We start from the raw sequence: 24,210 nt of genomic DNA, 5'->3' as shown, positions 1-24,210 counted from the left end.
TTTCTGCTTACATTTAGCAACAACGGCAAATAACCTACATGATAGATAACAGCCATGTTTCGGAATCGCATGTAGATCCCAAGTATCCAATATTAGTCAGCTAACTCATCCGTCGGAGCTTGCTCCTGGTGTTCAGAAAAGTTAATGAAAGGTCATCTAATTTTAAGTTTATTCACTACCCAATAAGAGATCAACTAACTTTGAAACGCAGAAGATTAGAGGGAACATCGTCTTCAAGGGAGAACGCCGTATTTTGATGTAAGAGAACTACTGAAAAGAATATTTATACTCATGGATAAAAATGTATGTCCGCCATTTTTGAAACATATGTAAGAAATTAATAATCACAATGTTATGACTTTTACGCATTAATCTCGAATAAAATAATCGATTTAACTATTTACTCTGAGAAGTAAAAGTAAACGGAGCACCCAACTTCTTTTATAGATGTCATGTACCGCAATCAGCAACTTATCTGCAACTCAATTTATTCACGTGTTCTCTATTATATAAATATATTCCTCACCTAACCTTCCTAACCCATCAATAATGCTAACATAAAAAATTTTGTATCGTGATTTGTGAAACAAGAACATGCACAGTTCTGAGGAAACAGATGTTTTTACAGGTGAAATTTTAATGAATAATATGTTTGTATTTATAACGTAGAAATTTTGTTTCGATATTCATTTAGGATTGAGACTAATTTTTCCATAAATATTTAATTACTGAAAACAGTTTCAAGTCAATGATGATTGGAATAAAGTATCTTTCTAAAAACATTTCGACTTATTGAACAATAGATCCCAAAGTCATTTATATTATTAAAAAAGGAAAAAAAAAACTGCACATGTAAAGATATCCGATGCTGCTGTTTAAAATGACCCCGAAAACAGCCAAGGCCATTAGATTAGTCTGTTATATCTATTACTTGCAAGTTTTCATCTGGCGTTACATTTGGTGCATTCGCGAGAATATGAGAATTTTCCTCTAGTCAGAAAGCAAATTTAAGAAGAATATGAGTTGACAGTTATGAGACAGGGCGCATATCCTCCCACAACTTCCTTATGGTCCTGCAAAACAGACAAGAAAATCTGCAGAAGAACATGCTCAAATAAACAAATCTATAGTGAGTTTCAATCGCTTGTTAACCAGACTAAATCATTGTTTAAAATATTAAAACAATAGAGCAAGAATTCTTTGTTAGATTTATTAATTTATTTGTTAAATTTATTGAGAGAAATTGAAATGCACATCGAATTAAAAAAAAAAATCTGACCTGAAATAGAAATAAACAAAACCAAAAAAAAAAAGAAACCATTAAAATTGTGTAATAGGAAACGAACGAAAAGGAAACAGAATACCGATGTTATGCTCAATTAGTTCTTTGTTGTTTGTGAGGTTATTCGACATAAATTTAAGTCCCGTCTTGAGCCAAAGGTTGCTTTTCGTCTCTTGGTCTTCCTTACAATGCCCTAAGCGTCAACAGCTGCAGACGAAGTATCGCCCTGAAGTGTTCGAACATCATTAAACCAAAATAACGAATCAAATGCCAAAGCAGCGGTTGAAGGAGATGGATACAGCGTAAACGAATGGAGTAATAGCAGCCGATAACTAGCACGCCGAAAAGATAGATATGTGATAACGTAATGCTGATCGACAATGGGTAGCTTCTTTTCTCTTACAATAAATATTTCCACATCAGTTATATTTCCACCTCAGTTATCAGCAGTAAAAAAACTACCTTAGCATAGAGTAGAACTGCGGTTATGCAGGTAATCTAAAGTCCAATAACAACAACAAATAATTCCAGTAATTAAAGCTTGCCTTTTGCATGAATATACTGTATATAGCGATTTGCTACCTTAATTGTAATATTCAGAAATATTAGTATACAATTGCACCCCGTCTGAAGCATCAAAAACTGTGCCTAAGGGGGCTGCCGATTAACTTTCACTCTTCGTCAGATCAGCAATGCAAAGGATGAGACAAATATAGTCATTTTAGCTTCGGTCCTAAAGTGCTAGATGTAACCTATATAGTTCGAAAATATTGGAAATATTTGAAAACTGTTTTGTACACAACCCTAACATATACTAAAAAGGAAGTAAACGAAAGGTCCTGCTGCGTTAGCATTATCCTGTTGCTGTGAATACATATCGATTCGCTTTGAATACGGATTATTTTTTCGCGAGTCAAGTCCTAAACAAGAAATAAGTGAAGTAAGCTGAATTCTTGACAATTCTTTACAACCAACGACTGCAACGAAACATTTCGTTGCAGTAGAAATATCGATTTTAAGAGAGACTAAGAAAACTCCAGAGTTTTCTTCAACATGTAATTCACGTTGAGAGGGAAAATGTGTTTATGCAAGTACACCCAGTATTAACAAGGGAAGCATTTTAAGCTCGTTCACAATTATAAAACTCTTCGGGGATGTTAAATTTACAGAGCAGGAAGTGACGAAAACTAAATTCCTATAATTTTTATATTAATACTTACATGGCGAATTCTCACATTTTACAGTACTTCAATCCCTTATTGCAAAAATTGATTTAACTGATGAAAACGTATAAATGAAACAGATTTTATAAACGTATTTATTTTAGAAATAATTTCTCGTTTTTTATCTTAGTAATTTATGTCATCATCATCATTATCCTCCATTGTCAATCCACTGATGAATGAAAGCCTTTCCAAGATTACTCCAAAACTGTCTGTGCATGGCTCTCCTTTCCCATGTCACTCCTACAAATCTGATGATGTCATCAATCCACAGTGATTTAGGTCAGCGTCGTGGTCGTTTTTCTTCTCGTGGAATCCAGTCTAGTACTTCTTTTGTCCATCGTTGATCTTGTCTTCGAGCGATATGCCCAACCCATTGCCACGTCAGATGTTTCACTCTTCCTATGATGTCTGTCTGAGACTTTGGTTTGATTTCTTATCCATGTATTCCTTTTGTGATCAATGTTGTGATACTAAGCATATTTCTTTCCATACTAAATTGCGTTGTTCTTAATTTTTGAATTTCCTTTGCATTGTGTCCATGATTCACTGCCATATGTCAGTATAGGAAGAACACATTGGTTAAAAACTTTTCTCTTCAGGCATAATGGTAGTTGGCTTTCTGAATATTGAATATACTTTACCAAATGCTTTCCACCCGAGCATCTTTTAATTTCGTTCATGATATTTTGTTCCATTGATATCTGTTGTCCTAAGTATATGTAATAACCTACTTGTTTAATTTCCTCATTATTGATTTTTGTTATTTATGGTTGGACATAGCTATTGAACATAACTTGGGTCTTCTTTAGGTTTATCATAAGGCCAGCTGTTTTGCTAGCAATTTGGAGTTCATGGATACGAGTCTGTAATTCATGCGCAGTTGAAGTAAAGATAACTATTCTATCTGCAAAGCGTAAATGGCTTAAATATCTTCCATTTATCTTCAGACATTTCCCTTCACAATCAAGAAGTTTGAATATTTCTTCGAGGAACACTGTGAATAATTTTTGAGAGACTGTGTCATCCTGTCTTATACCTCTCTGTATATCCCCAGTAGAGATGTTTCCACTGAAATGAATTGTTGCTGTGGCATTGGTGTATACTGATTTGATGTCCTGATGTATTGCTCCTCCACTTGTTGGTTTTGCAATACTTAAAGTATTGCACACGTTTTAAGTAAATCAAAAGCTTTCTCATAGTCAACAAAACCAAGACACAGTTGTAAATGATATTTATTACACCGCTCAATAATCTGCTGTACAACTTGAGAATAATTGAGTAATTTATGTAATATTGTTTAAATCTCCCCTTCAGGTAAATGAATGAAAAATTACTATGACTAGTGAAGATAGTGAAGATAGCAAAATATTTTTGCTTCAAATTACTTCAGTGTAATATCGCTGTACTCACAGTATACCATCTCATTCATAACTATTGCGTAATGCAATATTCCGATTGTTGGTTGTTTTATTTGGATGTGTGCACTGCGTCACTCTACAGGCGGATGTCTATTGTTTTCTCGTAATATCTGATTAGGCCTAATTTCGATTCTCGTCCTGACGTGAGGAATCTTACTTTTTTTTTTTAATTGAAGGTGAGTTAGCCTATCTCATACGGCAGTAGCAGAGTTTTTTCTTCCATAAACTTTGGTTTTTTCATTCCGCTTAAGAAAAATTGGCATTGAGAATACACACAATTTACAGACAAAAATACTAGTGGTGGTGATGGTGGGCAGTAGATGGCGTTGGTGTAGATGATTATGGTAGTAGAAGTTCGGTGTAGTTGGTGGGTTACGTGGTGAACATCTCCGTGTTCCGTTGTAGAGCAGGTGTCCTCCCTCGATGAGTCTTTGGACTCCTTGGAGGTATCACGAAATAATAAACAATAAGAATAACAGAAAAACAGTAATACATTGTTGAATACTGGAAGCGATATTAACTAAAAATAAATTTTAGAGGCACTTATGGCATAGAATAACAATGCATGAGCACATACCCACAAAGTTTAATAAAGTATATAACCAAATATTTTGATCTGAAACTTACTAATCATTTTCAACGTAACTGACAATTCAAAAAGATAGCATGACAATGGATTTCAAAAGAGGAAGGAGCTACGTATTACAATATATATATATACACACACACACACACACACACACACACACACACACACACACACACACACACACACACACACACACACACACACACACACACACGAAAAAAGTTAACAGTTAATAACTTTAAGCGTATGCTTGTATTACACAGTGCTAGCATTGGGTTAGTGTCTCTTATAAAATGCATTGTTACTATTATACCTATTTGAGCTATCAGTTAAATAGATGATCTATAAATTTCAAGTAAAGTTCGTCGAATAAGCTATATATAAATGGATATCTGGCTCAGGAACAAATTGGCTCATGAATAAAACAATTACGCACACACACATATGTGTTAGCATTTCTTTAAAGAATAACATATTTTCAGTTTCATATATGTTATTTTTATTTAAATGAATGATCAATGTGCGCTCCATGAAGAAGCCCCTGCTTTTTTTTTACGCTTGTACTGAAGATTTTTATAAAACTACAAAATATAGGATAGTCTCACACTATATTCAGAATTCACGCTTTGATTATTATGCATATTGTCGTATTACCCTTCTCGTATGATCCAAAAGATAACATGTTAACGGAACTGTAATTTCACTCACATGAAAATAAGAACGGGAAGCAGTCAAAGGAATATTTGTTGATCTTTCCTTTTATGAAGACATCTGCACATTGAATCATATCAGGACGAAAATTACATATCTACTACAGCAAATCAATACATTACTAATCTAAGAAAACGAAGTGTTATCTGATACAATGCACATCAGGATCAGGTTGCCATAGTAACTGATCATCATCTGCCATCTCGGCAACCGTTCGTTCTTGTACATGTGGAGGACAATTTTAAACGGTGTGCTTGCATATCAAGATGTTTATAACTACAGATTGTTAAATAACTTTCCATCTTTAAATTCAATATTAATCAGCAATCAATAAATATTTCCGCCTTCAGATTGAATCGTATTTTGTCAGCACTTAGTCATTATATACTTGTTATCTTAAGAGAAAATTCTATCTAAAACGTAAACCATTACAGCTAAACACGTGATATTTGATTTAAAAACTGAAGACCCGGTAATTTCATTAGAAAATATTCCAATTTCATTTGCACGATCAAGTTCAATCTGGCTTCTTTCCAAGGTTATGCGAGCAGTTAAACTTTAAGCAACATAACGCAACCAGTAATCCATTAGCGTATGCGATATAACAATTTTATATTCTTGTAAAGCATCTTTCTTTTGCTGCGTATTAGTGTGCTTCAGTTGGCTGGAATGGTTTAGATGAAGAAGCCAAAGAATATAAGAATGGGTGTAATTGTGTCCTCATTAATTTCTTGCAGTCCAGTTCCATCCATGTAGTACACATTTGGTATATCTTTTAATTCCAAAATGAATAACTTTATGCTGAGACCAACCATTCTTCTTTTCCCATTCTATATAAGTTGTCTTGCAATATCTCTACTTCATCCTTATTAACTAATGTTACCAACTAAGTTAATCATTGTGTACCATAACAACGTATATGCTGCCGAGTGCTTTCGTCCTTTTATTTCTTTATCAAATAACACACTGCCAGGGCATCGTTCTATTGCTTAGGGAATATTCTGAGTGGCTAGTAAGCATCATATTTTTATATAATTTTTAGAATTACGGTATATAACAGATACAACCTGATCTCATTTCACTGCGAAGTATTAACAAATCAGACAGAAGTGAGAAAGCGAAAGGGAATTAAGTACTCAATATACACCCTCCGCAATTAACACTACCATCTTCTGGATAACGATATACTGCGATGCAAATGTTATATATGACATTTAGCAAACATGGATAATCAATCTGGATTCGATATGATCAGTGACGAACAATAGTTCGAATCAGCTATCAGAACAGAAAAATATTTAATCATTGACTGTTAAAATCAACTGTTAATTGTTTTCCACTCTGATTAATTAACTGGTCATAATCTGTAACTTAAAAAAGAATAAATGTGAATATAAAGGCGCACATAGAATTCATATGTATAGTTACCATGATAACTCATATGGAGAATTATCCTTTTAAACATACACAAAACTTTTGTAACAGAACACTGCAAATGTCATCGTTTGCAAACTACGTATTGCACTAAGTGTAAAAATCTCTACTACTCCACGTCTTGGAAAACGTCCACAGAATTAAGACAGAACCAATAACTGAATTATAAATGTAACTCCTAAGATATAAAAATCTAAATATTGACATTAAGAAAACATCTTCACATACCGCAGCAAATACAGTTAATGAATACCTATCCTCTTCTCAAGGACGTGTTTCTCAACTTACGGAAATCAGGGAAACATTCATCTCTAAATTTAATAGGTTATAATAATTGTAATAAGTTTATCAATTGAACTATCCGATATTAGCACAATCTTGCTAATCACATGCCAAAATAGATTCAGAAAGAGCGTTGAGAACAATCAATAATCCTAATTACAAAATCATAATATTATCCATGCAATGACAACCCATATGAATAAATATAAGATAATTCGATTTTAAATTTTGTATTATCTGCATGCATAATAATAAGTCCTAACAATTTTTACACTCTACCAAGTTTTCTGTTAAAAAAATATGGTATAATTATGGCTATCTTATATTCATCGCGCACAACTTAAAATTCTAAAATACTTATAGATCATTAGATCATTTGCATTCCAGTTGCAAACCCAAATATTAATACAGCAGCTTAACATGCCTAAGTTAATCGGAATCATAATATAAAGCGGCTTCTCCGAAACCACATACTGTTGAGTTAATCTATTAATATTGAAGTTTTACGCAAGAAATCCTAACAGTGATAAAACCTTCTGAATTGTGACGACATGGTTGTGCTCGATCAAATTCATAGCAAATAATTTAAATAATATTTTTTAACTTTTTACTTAATTTCTCGGCACTAGAACTGTGTAATGTTGATAGTTCATCATCATTATGCAGGGAGGTGGAAATGCATTACTCAGAGAGAGAGAGAGAGAGAGAGAGAGAGAGGGAGAGAGAATTTGCTAAATCACAAATATTCCAATAAAATACGCGGTAGAATAACTCCATCAAAAGGATTTTGCTCTGTGACTACGTAGACTAGTTTTGTATGAGAGAACATCTTGCCAGCTATTCAAAGTTCAGTCTACATTAAAACTACTCGTGGGGAAAGTCTCAAAGCATTTACAATGAGAATGTACATTAATGAGTGACGCAAGAAATGAAGATTTACATAAATATGAGTTAAAGCAGGACTTGTAAAACTTGCCCTTAATAGGACTGGTTTAATTAAGTTCGAGTGTGCTGTGGAGGTAGCCAGTGAACTTTCTTGGCACAATCATTAACTTGATTGATGAAATGAACAAAATATCGAGATTATTTTTGGCCGTTACGGAAACACAAAAAGTGTTAATTACTGCAGTTTCTTCATTTCACTGGAAATGAGGCTAATACAGTCAAGCATTAAAAAAAATTCTATGCCAGCTGTTTTAAGGAACACATACACATTCAGAAAAAAATTACTTTGCACATACATTAGTGATAGGAATTATTTCTGTTAGAAATAAATTATAATGGCTTAAGTAAACAAGACCAAGATCATTATTGCATGCTGTTCTCTCCTTGTGTCTGTCTTAAGATTCGCAGATAACAATAAAGAACATTGTAATGCTAATGGAAATGGCATGGGACTTCATTGTATATGGAGCATAAAGTTCAGGAAAAACTAGAATTGTGACTGTTTATCTAATAGTGAAGTAGGATGATTTTAACAACACACAGTGGGACACATTAATGTATTCAATTTGAAGATATTTCTACCGGTCTGTATATAAACTAGCAGAATCATGTTCAATTTCAATGTTGGGACTGATGGGGAGCAGAAGTACTTTGTCTTTTTTTTTTTTTTTTTCGGAATATTTAAAAGTTTGAAATCACCATTCTTATTATACTATAGCACTAAGTCATTCCTGAGTAAGAATGTAATTGCCTTCATAAAAAATGTAACTAGTGAAAGGAACACAAAACACGTCAAGTAGCCTGTACTTCTATGTTTTATATAATCAGTTTAACAGCAAAGTTCTGGAGCTTTATACTTGTCATTCAGATCAGAAGACATTGGAAAATTATACTAAAAATAATAAGTGTAACATCATGGCGCCAACTACTGTTAAACTAATCAGTGTTATTTAACATATAAAGAGAATAGACAGAAAATAGGGAAAATTGCAATTACGTATACAGCGTGAAACTTTTGTTGTCTCTGAAGCAAAGCCAACAATGAACACGGTGCTATGGTAACAAAACGTTCCTTGCAGCATTCTGTTGCACCTGGTAAAAGTTACGTGTGGAAAATAAGAATCACCGATAATCATTTAAATTAAGGTTTTAGAGTATTTTTATCATCAGGATAAAGAACAATAATATATTACAGTTTCGTAACTTAGTCGCAATTGCTTGATTTTTACTCTTGTATTTTGAGATGGAAACTGTTTATCCGAAATCTACTTTAATGCAATACATCATATAAGCCAAAAGTAAAATAATACTCTTATTGATTTTAGTCATTTCATCTGGTCTTTCCAGGAGGAACTCTCAGATGAATGGACACCTCTGAATAACACTGTTGTAAACCACTGCCTACAGTCAAGGAAAAAACAATTCCAAGACAACTGTTAAATACATATATTATGTCAGTAAAATTGACGCGACGAGCTTAAAAAAGAGTGGGATTAGGAATAACAAAATTTAACTCAAAATGTTTTATACTGCATAGAAGTCAAATGTCCTATCGATAAAAATGAAACGACTGCAAATACATTTGATAAAGATAAGGAAGCTGCCGAAATGAAATTCAGAACCAATGAAACAGGGATAATTAAAAATTAAACGAAAGAGGGAGGGGTCTATTTTGTTATTCTATTTGGAAGCAACATTTACTATTTTCGCCACTGTGAGTAAGCGTTTATAAAATGGATAATTGTAAATCCCAAAGTATAAAAGAATCTCAGAACACATTTCATTTGCGTATTTAGTCCAAGATTACTCTTGGGGTCCTCAGGTTAGCAGTTCGAATTCATCTTTTCTTTACGCAACTCTCGCAATTCCATCTTCCAGTTTTCTAATAATATCCCGTTTAGGGATATTATTAGAAACCATCTCGATGATTCCTAATAATATCCCTAAACGGACTTTCTTTTTCTCTCTCTCCCTTTCTCTGCTTCTCTCCACTCGTATTCCTATGGCTTTATTGGTTACTTCATTCTCAGCGAACTTGCTTTGTTTTATCTCTCGAACATTTTTATTGTTCCTTCCCATTTTGCATTTTACCATTTATGCAATGCTTCCACTAATTCCACTAATTGTTGATGTTTTTCGCGAATCCTATTTCTTCCTTTTCCCTTGTTCTCAATTTGTATTATCATACAACTAAAGGAAATTTTAAGCTGATTGGGAAAAACTAAGGATAAGTGATATTATGTGAAAAAAATAAATAAAATGGGAGGAAAAGTAACAAGTATTAACTTATCACATAAAATCCAATACTTGTGAAGAATGCATATATGGATTTAATTATTTCTTAATACAATTGTTTTAATGTTATCCTCAGTATTTGAGACGTCCAAATATGCATGTTTCAGTGAGTTACATTAAAGATAATTTCCAAAAGAATCAAATCCTCGCTGTTCGGACTATAAACTGATTATAAGACGTTTTCTTAGCCAAGCTTAAAAATAACGTGAGGTGCACGGAATTTTTAAATACCCTCATAGCAGTATACCTATTGTTACTAAATATATTAAACAAAGAACAAAGGAACGAATGAATGAGGTGTCATATAGATGTACACAAAATTGTATACCGACGTATCTGTGAGTAAATAGCTTAACTTTATTCGAGCATTTTAGCTCAGTTTTTGAAAATAAATAGTCATATGTCATAATGAAATGGATAATTACATATTTCAAAATAATTAAAGAGGTAAGAAGGCAAATAGATAAATCGATTTTTTTTCTCATTTCAATATTATGTCAATTCCAAAGAATGCAAATTAAAGAGGATTTTTAAATTAAGCTTTAATTTTTTTTCTGCAGGTTGATTGATATCCGCTATTTATAATACCTCAGGGTATTATAAATAGCGGATAATTCATGTGCATGAGAAACAACCTGCTAGGTGATAAATTAGTGTGCGAGTAGTTCAAACATGGACAGACTAAAGTCACTGATGCGGTACGTCTATTAGGCTGATAACTTCAAATTGCAGGTGCTGTTGACATCCTTTTGGTCAAGTGAATCGTTATGGCTACTTAAGATCTTGTCTGCAGGCCACTAATACTAGATATCGCCACAAGTTTAAACACATCCAGTCTTTGTGAATTTTCTTTCTGTGTCTGAAATTCCATAACTCCTATGAACACAGAGATATAAAACTTTCAAATAATTGATCCAAAAAGAATTTATCTGTTATATTGTTTGAAGTGATCCAGCCTCCTGATAATCACCTAACACATGTGTGCAGTCCAATTCTTTTCCGTATGTCCAGAAGATTTTAAAAAGAGCATTTCAGTTTGCTATATACATCACTAACATCACTAAAATATTCAGGTAAGGACGGGTCACATTCTTTCGAGTATATTCCCATTTGAAGATTAGTACAATCAAATGACATTTCATTGTACTAATGACATTTTTTCCAATCAAATGACATTTGATTGGAAAAAAGTGCAAAAAAAAAAAAATTTATCTAAAGAATTTGCGAGAATAAGGGAAAATATGGGGCACTCTTGCTAGAAACGTCTACAAGAGAATTCCAGAAGATTTATTTCGTAAGTGTGCATATGCTTTTTTATTGACTACTATCTATTAATACGCATCAGGAGAGCATTCATTTGCCAGAATGACAGTGATAAATCAATTTACCATTTGACAGCGTGAAACAGAAGAATTATACAATATTCTTCTGTTTACAATACACACAAGAAAGATATTTAATTAGCCAAATATTTCGGTCTGAAAATTGCAGACCATCTTCAGTGGCAATACAAGAACAGTTTTAAAATACAAGTGGAATACTAACAATAGATCATTTATAAATAGATCAAGCCGCGTGATGTTATATCACGAAGTATTAAAGAGAAATATTTTTAAGCAGAGACATGATTGAATTAAAAATATTAATTAATAATTTCAATAATTGTAAATAAAATTAATATGCATTAATGAGTTATCCTGATTAGACTTTCCCAGAATTTTGATACAGATATACAGTCATTCCGATTCAGGTTAGGATGATGGAGTAAGGCCTCTACGCTTTCTTTGAATAAACGTTCCTTATAGCGTGATCTATGTAAGAGGCGAGTTTTTGACCAAAGGATGTTGTGGTTAGTTTCAATCCCGTGCTGAGCCAATCCAGATTTTTCGGGTGTGTTCTAATGAATGGAGGATTGATGTTCTTGGATTCTTTTTTCTAGAGAGCGTCCAGCTTGTCCAAAATAGGAGAGATCACAGTTGCAGGGAATTTGATAAACTCCAGGAAGAGACATAGTTGAGCGTTTATCTTTAGAAGAAGGAAAATAGGAAGATAATTTATTAATAGGTGAATAAGTAGCTGTTAACTCATGTTTCATGGCTGACATCTTTCCAGAAGACATTATACAACTATTCGATTTCGTAATACACTCTGGATATTTCTTATGTCAAAGCAAATTTTACAGCCAAGTAGAAGGAACGGCCATGGGTATTCCTTTCTCTCTCCTGCTTTAGCCAACTTTTATTTAGAACATCTAGAAAAAGTCCTCTTCTCATCTATATTCCCTCAACCATCCATTTGGGTAAGATATATAGATGACATTTTTACTGTATGGCCTCACAACAAAGACTACTTACCTTCTTTTTTAAACAGCATCAATTCCTTACATCATCGTATAAAGTTTACTATGGAAATGGAAAAAGCAACCAGTTATCATTTTTAGACGTTCTCCTCATCCGGTCGCATTCAAATACTCTTACAACTACAGTTTACAGGAAACCAACTTTCACGGGTCGTTATATTCTTAAAGAATCTGCCCATCATCCTTATCAAAAAACAGGAATCATAAAATGTCTAATCAGAAGAGCCAAAACTAATTGTTCTACTTCTAATTTTCTACAGAAAGAACTTTCTGCTATCCAACAACACATGAAACTCAATGGCTTTTCTGAAAAGAGTACACAACATCTTCTCGATTCTTATAATCCACCGCTAAACAACAAAAATTCAATACGTTGAGTTCCAATTCCATACATCTCTGGGATTTCAGAACCTATTTCAAGAATTCTGAAGAAATAAGAGTTAACAGCTACTTATTCACCTATTAATAAATTATCTTCCCATTTTCTTTCTTCTACAGACAAACGCTCAATTACGTTTCTTCCTGGCGTTTATCAAATTCCCTGCAACTGTGATCTCTCCTATTTTGGACAAATGGACGCTCTCTAGAAAAAAGAATCCAAGAACATAAATCCTCCATTCATCACAACAAACCCGAAAAATGTGGATTGGCTCAGCACGGGATAGAAACTAACCACAACATCCTTTGGTCAAAAACTCGCCTCTTACATAAATCCCGCTATAAATTGGAACGTTTATTCAAAGAAAGCGTAAAGGCCTTACTACATCGTCCTAACCTGAATCGGAATGACTGTTATATCTGTATCAAAAATCTGGGAAAGTCTAATCAGGATAACTCATTAATGCATATTAATTTTATTTAAAATTATTAATTAATATTTTAATTCAATCATGTTTCTGCTTAAAAATATTTCTCTTTAATACTTCGTGATATAACATCACGCGGCTTGTTCCATTTATAAATGATCCATTGTTAGTATTCCACCTTGTATTTTAAAACTGTTCTTGTATTGCCACTGAAGATAGTCTGCAATTTTCAGACCGAAATAATTGGGTAATTAAATATCTTTCTTATGTGTACGTGCTTATGTCATACAATCTTTAAGTCACAAGTATCCTTAACCTATCATAGGAATTGTACGTAATTTCCATTACGGTGGGTGGTTTCAGACACCCTCGACTCCCGCCAGCGTACTCGTGTCAGACCTAAACGTTTTACCATTAAAAATTGTTCAAAAACATCTTTCTGTCATCCGAACTTCTAATTGCTACCTACGCATATTTATAACTAGATGTGAAAATTTTTTTTTCTGTTTACTGTAAACCCATGCAAGCCTCCAATGTGTCATGAACGTATGTCCAATAACTGTTCGTGTCCCGAATACAATGTCAGAAGAAAAACCAAAAAAATTTCCTGACAAGAATGAGAAGTCATTTATAAAAACGCTTTCCGTCAATTTTCCGCTTTCTGTAACTGTCAATACGAGCAGGTGCGATATCTCAAAGGAATCAACATGGGTCACCTGCAAAGTACCCACTTGCCAATAAGGGGATAGAGTAATTTTTTATTTCTCCCGAAACTTTATTATTGGGTCTCTTTTTTTTCCTGATCGGTCACCAGCAAAACCTCTTACTTATATTAATAGCCGTCCTACAGGAGCAATTTTAAGACAACCTTTCGAGTCACATTTCAGTGCAAATAGTTTTCCCCAGCAGCAGCGGAGCTTGCATTCTTATGTCTTAGAAGTAGCATTCTTTTCTTTATTGGATCGTTAACTTTCTGGCGATTGCCCTCCCTTCAAATTAAGTTTTCGCGCTGTGCATTGAGTGTTAGAGGTTTTGGTTTTATATCCATTCCTTGTTATTCTCACTATTCAAAGGATTTGGAAAATAGAATGCGAAACGGTAACAGCTGCGTTATATTTGTTGACGACATGTTTGACATGACGTCATTCCTGCCACGTGCGAGTAATCTTTCATTAGGTAGAGATGGAAAAACAGAGAGAGAGATAATATTGGTGACTGGACTAGTTGCGTAACGAGTTTATCATAAAACGAATACATAACAGCATGCGGATGTCACGTTATGTCGAATAAATTTTGATTTCCAAATAATATATTATAATATAATACAATAATATGTTATATAATACAATTATGAACATCGGTACCTCGGTTGATTTCAGCGAAGCCCATTCTGCTAGAAAGAGACCACGGTTTGAATCCCATCTATAACAGAAGAACCTTTATCAGGGTTTTTCAATGTATTTCGCCGGTCTCAAACCTAGGCGGAAAGTCGTTTCACCTATTCTCATCCTAGAGGATTAAAGATTTGAAATAGAAGAAGGGAGAATACGGTTAAAATATAATACACATTATTATAATAATACATTTTTATTTCGAACAATGTACTCATATATTGCAAACCTGTTCGTTCGTGTAAAGATTTGTGAAATTACATGCTTAAATACTACACCAGGAAGTGAATGTCGAATGAATTATTATGGATGTTGAAATACAGAATATAATCCACATATCAAAATATAGGATATCACAAATGCTTATTTAATTGCTATCTACATTAATAAGCAAATATTTCATATATAAAATATTAATCAATAATTCTTGAAAACAAGAATGATACTTCATTTTCATCTAAAATTACATTAATTCAAAATAAATAAATAGATATTTTAATAGAAAAGTGGTAACAAATAACAGTTATAATTTGTTAAGCCTGCCATTAGCAAAATGCTTACTAATACAAAGCATTTCAATATGTTGCAAAATTTTCAAAGAATCTGCAATAATATCAATCCCACCTACGATATTTAATAATCGAAATATTTGTTTTCTAGTAATTTTATTGAATATAGGATTGTAACTCTCTTAATCACGCATTTTTAATTAGTATCATTCTAGAAGCAGAGGGCAAAGCAATATATCAGAAAACTATCTCAGAAAATATCCCACTCAAATGTTGGGCCGAGAATCTGATGGATCGATACACTTGAACTCACCGAGACCAAAATTAGATTTCTATCGGATGTTTGGTGCTAACTGGGAAGTGAATGACGTACCACAGAATAATTATCTGTAATATGTAAAATGCATTTGGTTTTAATGTTTTTTTTTTTCCAGTCTGTAATAATTTATGAGAATAAGTAGAATCAGGTGAAATTAAATGAATAAAATTTGGCATTTTAAAATGCTTTAATTATTTCTCAATATTTGTGACATTTCGTCTGCTTTTAACTGACTAGAAAAACAGCAATGAAGTAGGCTACAAGCTACACATAAACTCGAGTGATTAGAACGTAGAAAAAAGATCATTTTGAATATTATTTTTTGTTTCTATTTTATAGTAGTTATCTAATAAAAGTAATCGAGATTAAAAAAAAAAAAACTAAGTTATTAGTTTTACGGAAGCTCAATTTCATCATCTTAATGAGACTAGCATCGGAATGGATTAGTCTATCACTTGATAATTAGCTTAAAAGAAGATCACTTTTATCAGCTGATGGAAATTCAAGACGGATCCTCCTTTGAAATATGTTTCCGATGATATTTACTATTTTCCTTCTTTCGGTATGTTAAAATATCGTACTACCTACATCACATGGAACATCCATACTTGGGTGTCAGATTACGTGTGGTAAATTGATTACGTGAATTCTAAGCGGCTTTTAGTGAACTTGGCGTTTCTTTATTTCTTCCTAAGAAAATAAGCATTAAAGTGCTTTCTCTAGTTTCTAATTGGAAATTAATTGGCTCTTTCTTTCTCGGAGTCAATCCTGACAAATGACGCGTACCCGACACTAATTGCAGCTTAAAATTCTAATACAGCCACGAAAGCAAACACAGAGAATTTAGACATGCAATATAATTTAATTTCAAAATTATCTTGACGCATTCTTAAGTTTTTATTTTCTTCTATGTCAAGACCTTTTATATCTGCAATTTAACTCCGTAAAATGAATATAAAGTAACATAAACAGAAGTACAAATTTAAAATTACATTCTTTGTAATGAATAATAAACAATGCGAAACGCGCACTCAACTCATGCCAAAACAATTACAAACTGGAAACTTTCTCTAATTGCTATATCATAAGCTGAGTGTCATATACTCATATTATAAACTCATTTAAAATATTTTTAATTGATGTAATTGCCATAATCACGAACATACCGCTTTGGCGAAAAATAATAGTAAAGCAGATGAGTAAGTTGAGAGATCCTAATGGTTTCTCTTATATTTAATTCAAGATATTTATAATTCACCTTAAAGAAAGTGTCATCCATTAAAATTTCAGAATGAAGTTTTTATTTTCCCCAATTCTCTGATGAATATTTTTTGTTAAAATTCCATTTCATTATGTACCAGAAGATAGCTCACTTTTAAATTTAGGAAATATCTGTTTCAACGCATTAAGAAGAAACCACAGCAGTGCACCTATATATAATACTAGGAAATTTCGTAAGATATTGTTTGTCTAAGAAATCTCTGACATCCGGGGATGGGATTCAGCTCCAGTTTTGGTACTGATTATGAGCGGCTGTTTGCTGTAGAAAACGGAATCCGTTAATTTTATAACAGGAAAATAAGTATTAAAAGGTAACATCATACTTGATGACCAATTGTAGCTAGATTTGTATTCTTAAGTTATGCAAAATAGAATAGTTCACTATAATGAAAGTTTCCCATTATTTAAATAATTCTTAATCTAACGATCTTAATTTGTATCAGAATTGAAATTTGTTTTATTAGGAAATTTAAAATATACGATTCAAGTAAACTGCCCAATTTCTGTTTATCTTCTTTTAAGATGATTTTAATATAATTAAATGATATAACTTTCATCGAATGAGTTCTAAGTTCTTTATAAAGATAGTATCGCTCGCTAATATAAGGAAAATGCCCATTCATAATATCGATAACAATAATTGATAAATGCCCATTCAGAAGAAATTTGAAAACTGTAGGTGTCAGTTTGTATTATTTCAGATATTTACTGTTTTAGCCTATGATAATTTATTACTTATAATTTATAAAATTTGTTAAAACTGCTAATTCATAACCATAACGATTACTGATTTTGATGCATATCAGGGCTTCAAAAATAAGTGAATATTAACTAGGTTGTGCAACAAAATAAACTAAAGAAAATGAATATAAGAAATAAATAAAAATAAGCAACATATTTCTTCAGATATTTCGGACAAGGATAAGATTCAAGTTTCAAAACTAGCTAAAAGAATTTCGATAGGAGAATTAGCAGAATTATTTCTCCTTAAAGCAACATGGGAAAATCCCCTAAAATCGTACTCAACACTCCTGATATTCTGATCATTCTTACTCTATGCTGTCTCGAGTTGATGAAACTTCCACGTTCCTTTCTAATGAGGATTTGTCCAGTAGTGAAATATAGTTAGAGTCCTTGAATTTAGCACAAGACATCATAACAAGTCATGATTTTAGATATTTTTAAAGGAACATTTTAAAGAAAAATATCAGAAATGAGATACATCTTTTGGAGGAAAATAAAGCACACACAGGCACTAACATCTCAGAGCATATCTCATTTAAATAGTGACGTGCAGATGAACTTATCAAAATAATTGTCATATCTAATCAGTTGTTTGCAGTTAGGTGGACCGGACAGTTTTTTTTTTTTTTTTTTTCAACCCATGTTTCAGTAATGCAACTGATCCTACAATAAGTTTCTACTGAAATTGCAATAAAATTCCTCAATGGCTCGGTTATTATATTTTGATCTTGAAACCTCTCTGTTATTAATGGAATATCAAAAGACGTGAGTCTTTCATTTAAGTTTTTTTTTAATTCAGATAATGGAGTATTATAATTATATTTCAAGAAAACCAGTCCTCTTATAATAATTTGTGTAATTGCACCTATTTGTACACCAACTTTTACACCAACCAGGCATATCGTTGGATATACCTGGATTTCAATCCCGTCTAGGAGGAGGGAGACCTTTCTAAATGCTTGAAGCGAAGCTGAGTTCTTTGATCTCATACGAATTAGGAAGGATTTCACCTTCTAAAAATTCGCTTTGTGAGTGTGCGTGTGTGTGCTCCTATCCCGCAAGCTAAACCGCTCGAGTATATGCAATTAACGGACATAACACACTTAGCTATAGCTGGTTCAGTTTTAATTCAAATTAAACATCCCCCAGTATCATTTTCATATATTATTTACTTAATATACGATTAAGCTAGTTCTTCCCCATTCTGTTCCGAAGCAGAATTAAGAGTTTTTTTTAAACAGCGTGGCTATACAATTATTCCCACTGAGCATGCAATAATTAAGACAATTATGACTGTGCTTCAAAAAGCAATGACAGAATTGAAACACACAAAAAATACGTTGCAGTCATGGGATCTACACCTAGGTGCAAGAGACAATAAAGGAACCAGGATTCATGTAATAACTGATAGTGGTAACGATGCAGACGCATTGTATATTAGGAGACTTCTAATAATAGTCTACCCGTATTTATTTATTTGGATTGTTTAATTATATTCTATTGCCTTGCATTCTTGGAGGTTAAGAGAGAAGATAGTTTGCCGAGCTATGAGAGTGGATGATGGGAAATAAAGGAAATAAGACGGATATAACATCATCAGATATAACATAACAGAAATAAGACGGATATAACAGAAAGAAAAACGGTATTTCAATTTGAAGCATGAGAAAATTCGAAATACTTCCGTATTTCGGATCCGATTGATGGAAAACAATGCTCAGTTACGAAATCATGACTTTAACTTTCTCTAAGATTAATCTTTAAATTTCAATATTGCATACGAATTAAAACTTGTTCTTCTGTTATACACAAAATATTTTTTTAGACCTTTGTTATGATCAGCCCTAATCATTCTTAAGATGAGCGTTATTACTGGAACAGGAAAACCAACTTTAAGAATATGAAGTTCTTAAAGTTACTTCAGTAAGGAGCTCCATGTAGATAAACACTATTTTCTCACATGAACAACATGTAATGAACAACGCAAGAGAAGAAGGGGAAAAACACCATATCCTAGCCACCTACTGCAGGAATTTATATTTTATTGACATTTCTATAAAAGTTAATATATATATATATTAAAGTTTTTAAAATAAATCATGAATCATGAAGAATTTGGAAGAAATGAGGACCTTTATGCACTATTCTAAAAAGTCCAAAAAAATCAATATTGAAGAAAACCCATTTAAAAACTTTTTGTAGATTCACTTTTATTTTCTGAACAAAGAATATGGCAAAATCTTTCGTGTCCGTAATCTTTACTATTTCGCAAAGTAGAACACGAGGGTGATTTTATGTGATGTAAGGAGATATTTCTTTCAGTTTAGGAATTTGGAGATAGAAAATATTGACTCTTAACAGTACTCAACTGAGCAAAAGAATTCAAATTGTTACTTTCTGTTATACACAAATGCAAAAAAAAAAAAAAAACTCACCTCGCCTCATTCCACGTAGCTGGATTAGAGGCGGGAAGAATTTTAGCATAAAACTAAATTTCTCTGGGTTTCCTTTCGGCTTTGAGTGAAAGAAACGTCTTGCAAACAAGCACTTCAGCAGCAGATAAAATATATTATCAATCTGACAGTCGTCTGATAAATACTCATTGAAAAGCTTGCATAACCCTCAAGTACAAATCACGAATTAAGCTGGAACAGGCTTCTTAGGTTTCGACACTTCACTATGGAGGAAGTCGATACAGCAGAGTTAACTGAATACAAATTAAAATATAAATGTATTCAGGATTTGATATTTTTAGATGAAAGTAAAACTAATTGTTGTGGTCTGACTGGCCTGTTTTTTTTTTTTGTTATTTTTTAAAGAATCTCAGCAATATCCTATATGGCTCAATTTTAAATATATCAGCTGATCAAGATTTTTTTTAAAAAAATGACTACTAAACCAGGCATATCAGTAGTATTCAATATTATCCATAGTTGCAGAAGGCAGAATTTTGACCCTAATGAGTCTTGTATTAGTAGTAGTCAGAAAAGCTACAGTTTATGGTTAACAATCCTCCAGACCGTGACTCGAGATACACACGAGACGCATAAGTGTATTTTCGTGTTTTAGTGTATATACATCTATCTCTAGAACGATTTATACACTTGTATATATTTTATCATTATTGCATTTTCTGTAGAATTTCAGAACATAAGTATAGATAATAGTAAAATTAATTCACACTATCACTCTTCGAAATTACTATTGTATAGAGGGTTAACAAAAATTATTTTACACTTGGAAAAAAGTATTACAAAATAAAATTTATACCATTAATAACAATTCGTATAACACAACTCATTGTTGATGTAACACTAACTTCGCAATGCGATGTACAATGTTGCCTCTGTACAGTTGTGACTCGACAATATAAAAGAACGCTTTTAGTGGTTTCATAATCAAAGCAGTCAATGCTGTTCATTGAACGTTCGAATTTATTCTGGAACCATAGTGTAGATCTTCTATTTATACCACATAGCAAGACATTGACGGATCAAGACTACTTCCAGATCAAGACAAGGATAACAGTTCTTGTAATTCTTAATTTGGATTGATTTTGAAATTTTAAAAGCAGTATTTCTTTTCATCATGTTAATGTATTCTCACCTATTATTGTTATATGTGCTCGTATGTAAATCTATGCAGCAAAAAATAAATAATACTGCTTGTCTGTATGCCAATATAGAAATCTGCAGATTCTAAGAGGTCTGCCTGAGTATTAAGACAATGCTAACCCTGAGCTGTATTAATCCCATATCAGTTCCAAGTTGTTACGCAGTTGTTTTGTTTCCCTACCGAAATTCAGAAATATCTTTTCAAATGATATATAAAGAAAGAATGGGAGGAACATCGTGGTGCTCTCATGTCAGCTTTAAGTAAGCAATCGAAAGCAACTGACTCGGAAATACTTTTAAGACATATAGCAGCAAAGATAAATCAAACTTTGCACGCATAGTCTTGCTCAGATAAACGCAGCAAACACTACGAAGAAATATTTTCGCTGTAGGCAGAAGATTTAATATCAAGTTTGCTGATGTCTGTCTTGAACTTTTTCGTTCGTGGAAATGTGAAATGTAATCAGGAGAAATTTAAATCTAGGAAAGCCTTTAACATTAACTTGTGGAGCGTACCTCGGCCTGTCGCTTAAAACACTCTCCTCCTCAGTCATTCTTCATGTCATGTAGAGAGAGAGACGCTTCGCTTCCTCGTTTTTATTGACCGGTGTTTGCTTCCAGACGACAGTGACTTTCTGATACAACCCACTTTGTAATTCCGCGTCTCGGATCGATTGCTTTCAAGGCGGAGTAACAAAGCTGCTAGCGGTAATCGTGTAGGAAACCTAGCAAGCGATCAGTCTGCCCTCAGCTTCTATTTTGGTAAATTTCAAGCTGCTGTCGCAGACTCGGAAACGTTTTCAAGAAGACGGTGTTCGAAGAAACGGTTCTCGTTTCCAACTGTAAGTTAGTAATGGGCTGCTGCTGGCTTCTATTAGCCATTTTTGTAGTACTCCGATGGAATGCGACGACACACGTGTATGTGTGTGTGTTGGGGGGGGGGGTTCAGAAAGAACTGCAACTGGCGTGGCTGTCTGTTTAGTGTACTAGCGCTGTAAGAATCTACCAGGAAAACCAACTCATAATATTTAAATTCTCGAAAGGTCACATGCATTCAAACCACCGCATCATTAACTTTAAGAGCATTAACCTTAATGACATTTTTTCAATGCTTCCCGGTAAATTATGAAATTTGATGGTGTGGGAGAAGTATAGTTTACTATAATATATCTGGCAATTCTGTCTAGTTACCACAACGGATCTGGTATGTCCCATTCCTGAACACTAATTATAATCACAACATTAACCAAAAAATAAATAAATGAAAAGGATCAAACTGTGAGCTCATAAATGCGAAATTCTGACTTTCAGCCATCTTAAAATGTGAAACAGTTAAAACAGTTTAAGAGATCTCATCTATTGTTGTTATATCACGTTTTCTCTTTCACCTGAAAGTTATCCATAATAATATTACGAACAATAAATAACTAGTTTATAATAATTATATATGAACAATGCACAATATGTACATGTATAATTATAATACAATTAAAATTTAAAGTCAGAAAGTTTGCAGAGTATTTGACAATCGAGTTATTTCATTATATAAGAAATAATAACTTATCTAGTGTCTTAAAATAACATTGATAGTATTCGATTTGATTAATAAAATTATTTATTATGGTTTACGAGTAAAAGCTTGAAAACTAAGTATGTAGTTCTGTTTAATGTGTAAGCAATAACATAATGTGTCTATTCTATATAAACTGGCACGTAAATTCATGTATAATCTAACTTGGTCATTAACTTTTCTTGTCTCAGTGCTTCCAGATTTCAGAGACTAGCCTGTTTGTAACACCAATTTCTCAAAATATTTCTTTTTCAACGGATGTTTGTCTTTTAGTACGCTGAACAGAGATAATTTACTTTCAGGATTCTTAATATTAACTTGAATGTGAACGCATTTTCATCATTATGGTATAAATTCACGTATAATCTAACTTGGTCATTCAAATTTGTTGTCTCGGTTCTGATTTCAGAGACTGACCTTAAATTTATAAAGTCGCATGATAATAACTTCGCACTAATAGCTGTAAACTGAAAACATCGCAATAAAATATTTGGGTGTCTATATGGTTGGTGTCTATAAATCGAAGAAGGAAAACCTAAACACAGAAATCGTATTGTACAAAACATCTTACGAGTGTCAAAAGTATCAACTGAACAAGAATCTTCGCAATCTTATCTGAGTAACAGATTTTATAACAGAAATCGAAATCGAATAATAAAATCACAGGAAATACTGGATATTAGAATTCCAACATTTGTGAACATAATGGCTTCCAATGGATTACTGAGGAGAAAAAGTTTTGACACCAACAAATAATTGAAAAATTAAAGTAATGAAACAAATTAAACGAGGAATTATTACAAGAAGGCATTATAAGAATATTTTACAAAAATTAACAATCGTCAAATTTCAAGAAATATCAATAATGAGCAAGATATGGATTCCCATTGAGGAAAAAAAAATTCTTGTATAGCGAGACCTGTGCAGTTTCCATAATTAAACAATCGCACGTATGAATGTTTAATTAAACATTCATCATATGTGTACTACATTATTTATGCTATAAATTCATTACTATTACCTAGAAAAATTTTATCCGGAACATCTGGGAGAAAGAATCATTGCCCTTGACCCCCCCCCCAAAAAAAATCTACTTGGCTATCGATATGGATGACATATTTTCATATGGTATCACACAAAGCCAGAACTCCATTCAGTTTTACGAAAATTCACATAATCAAATCAAATTCAAAATCAAATTCAAATCTACATCCCCGAATAAAATTCGCATTAGAACAAGAAACATCAAGTGAAATTTCCTTTCTGGACATTCATATCCAGAGGAACCCGAATGTATCGTTTTCTACTTGTCTACCGAAAACGATCTTTACAGGATGCTATATCCACAATACATCAGCACACCGACCATCGCGGAAATATAGCATCGTAAAATTCTTAGTGACCAGAACACACAGGGTTACTCAAACCGAACTAG

General features: G+C 32.8%; 1 protein-coding gene across 8 annotated transcripts in view; it reads right to left on the bottom strand.

The window, feature by feature from the left end:
* LOC150104529 (lachesin-like) overlaps nt 1-24,210 on the bottom strand; it is a 1,086,504-nt gene that overhangs the window by 1,012,419 nt on the left and 49,875 nt on the right. For all 8 annotated transcript variants that reach the window (XM_090395729.1, XM_090395728.1, XM_090395732.1 and 5 more), the window contains exon 2: nt 14,712-14,856. The gene's annotated coding sequence lies outside the window, so the exon portion shown is untranslated. The remainder of the gene's footprint in view (nt 1-14,711; nt 14,857-24,210) is intronic.

This window comes from Typopeltis vanoorti, chromosome 7 (assembly GCF_054136105.1).
Source record: "Typopeltis vanoorti isolate ZY-2024b chromosome 7, IOZ_Tvanoo_1.0, whole genome shotgun sequence".
Classification (NCBI taxonomy): domain Eukaryota; kingdom Metazoa; phylum Arthropoda; class Arachnida; order Uropygi; family Thelyphonidae; genus Typopeltis; species Typopeltis vanoorti.
Note: the sequence above shows the minus strand (reverse complement) of the source record. Positions and strands in the feature narration are given on the sequence as shown.